A 2537-nucleotide genomic window follows, 5' to 3' on the forward strand; every position below is an offset into this window, starting at 1 on the left:
CCTCAGCCGCCATTTTGGGCCGAGCTTTGTTGTGGTTGTGAGGCGGCCGGCGGCTGGGGCGACGCGGGGCAGGGTGAGTCTGGGGGCGGGCGGGGGGGCGGGACCCCCGGCTTCGAGAAGGCGCCGCCTGTGCCCCTGGGAAAGCCGGGGGAGTCCTCCCCGTGACCCCACCCGAGGCGACCGAGAAGTGGGGGGGGCGCGTGTGGGAGCCTCCCCTCCCCCTTCGGACTCGAGCGGGGGGGGGTGTTGGGGGGGCGTGCCCAACCGGATCCTAACCCTGGCCGGGCCGCTGCCTCGGGGAAGGCCCCGGAGCCGGGGGGCAAAGTCCTGTGGTAGGCTGGGCCGGGCGGCAGAGGCAGGGGCGGGGTCCCCAGCCTGCCGGCGCAGACTTGGGGAGACCTGAGGCGCTGGGGCGGCCCCGCTGTCTCCCGGTTCCTTCCTGGCGCCGTGGGCCGGGGCAGCAGTCTGCCTGCACGAATTAAGCGCTTGCTGTTTACGGGAGTGGGGGCTTGTGCGAGGGACGTGGCTCCAGGTCCGCGTTTTAGGCCCCAAGGCAGAGCCGGCAACACGGCCTTGCATCCCGGGGGGCTAGAGTCTGGGTGCAGGGGGATGTCGATGATAGGACCCTGTGGCAGGAGGCCCGCACCTGCTGGACTAGGGCGGATGGGGGAGGCCTCCATTGGCCGTAGGGGTGGACTGAGGGACTGACTGATTGGAATAACAGAAATTAGTAAATAACAGAAATTAGTAAATGAGGAGTAGGTTTCTGGGTAAAAATTGTGTGTGCATGTGGATGTTATTCAAGGATATTTTGAGAATTGGGAAATTTTTAATCAAATGGAAAACTTAATTTGGCATTAAGATCCTGGCAAGGTTGACTGCATATCGTGATATATAGTATTTTCCAAGTATTTAAAGTTTCCCTAATTTTCAGATTATTTTCAAATTAAAATTTTGAGCTACCTGTCTTTTATTTATTTTAGGAACTTAAATCCGAACTTTGTCAGCCTATCCATTCCCCCGCAAAAAAAAAAAAATTGTTTGCACTTCTTTTTATGGTCTTATACTAAAATACCACATATACTCCAAAATGTCTTTTGGAGTAGAAGGCTTAAAAACAATTGCTCTTGCCATAAAAATTTAAATTTTGGAGAAAATAAATGAAAATGAACCTATAGTAAAAAAAAGCCTATAGGACTTTTATTTAGTACCTTTTTTGTACATAGTGAGTGGGTGCTTAACTCACAGAAAGTGATCTTTTGAAAATCTCTTAATGTTGCTTTATGGGGGGGGGGGTGGAAGGAAGGAAGAACAGATAGTAGTGAATTAGCTCCTTGTTTGTACTTACTGGCCTTAAGGATCATCAGGCTAAAAATAGGTGAGAAGAGTATACTCACCTTTACTGAAAGTTTCTCTCCTTTGAGGGCTGGGATTTTTCTGTTCATTTGTGGAGCAAGTACTATAAAATCATTTGCCATCATTGCCAACCACTATAATTCCCTGCTAACTATCTGGTTTTGAAGCAAAGTAAAATCCAAGTAGGGTCTCTATATTAATATATCTATATATCACTTAATAAATAGAAATATCTGCCTTCTTAGACATCTTATGCATCTCATTTGAATTCTACAGCAATATTCCAAATGAAATGATTTGCCCAGGGTCAAACAGCTAGTGTCCGAAGCAGTACTTTGATCTCACCTCTAAGTCCAATGTAAACCCCGAGCCTCAGTTTTCTTATTGTTAAAATAATACTGGCTTGGAATAATTTCTGGTCAGACTTTTTGTACACAAGTGATAATTGTAATTGGAATATAGCTTTTGCATAGGTGTCAGCTCCACCTCTAAGTGGTGCTTTCATTATACCTTATTGAGTTGTAAGTAATCATAGAAGTCATGCTTCCCCTTTTTGACAGATGAGGAAACTGAGATCCAGAGCAATTTAGTGACTTGCTTAATGTCTCAAAGTTCTGGAGAAACCTGGTATAATGTTTCAGCTTATTTGATGAGAGTAAAAGTGAATACTTCAGGAAAAATCAGTGAACTGTACAAGAGCCTGTCAGAAAACATGTCCAAATCTCTTTCCTGGAGAAGTCACGGGATGTCAACATAGAAGGAATCCTGATACCTTTGTTTTGTTACCTATTTTTGAAAGTTTTTTCCCCCCAAAATATTTATACAATGCAGAGAATGGGGGGAGATTCCTCATTTTATAGGTGAGAAAATTTAGGCAGAGTAGTCACAAGGGTAATAACATGGTGGAGTCATGCATGTGGGGTCCTGGAGCCCAAAGGCAGGGCTCTTAATTTTTCCTCCTCTGAGCTTATTAAATGAGGGTGGTCACACTCCTGCTCCCTTGAGAATCTCAGAATTGGAAGAGACCCCACAGGCATCTTAGTTGATCTACCTTGACCAAAAAAACGACTGACTCAATGACATCTCTACCTTTTTTACATGGTGACTTTTATTTATTTTTAAGCCCTTACCTTAGAATCAATACTGTGTATTGGTTCCAAGGCAGAAGAGTGGTAAGGGCT

The sequence above is a fragment of the Gracilinanus agilis genome, chromosome 4 (genome assembly GCF_016433145.1).
Source record: "Gracilinanus agilis isolate LMUSP501 chromosome 4, AgileGrace, whole genome shotgun sequence".
NCBI lineage: Eukaryota > Metazoa > Chordata > Mammalia > Didelphimorphia > Didelphidae > Gracilinanus > Gracilinanus agilis.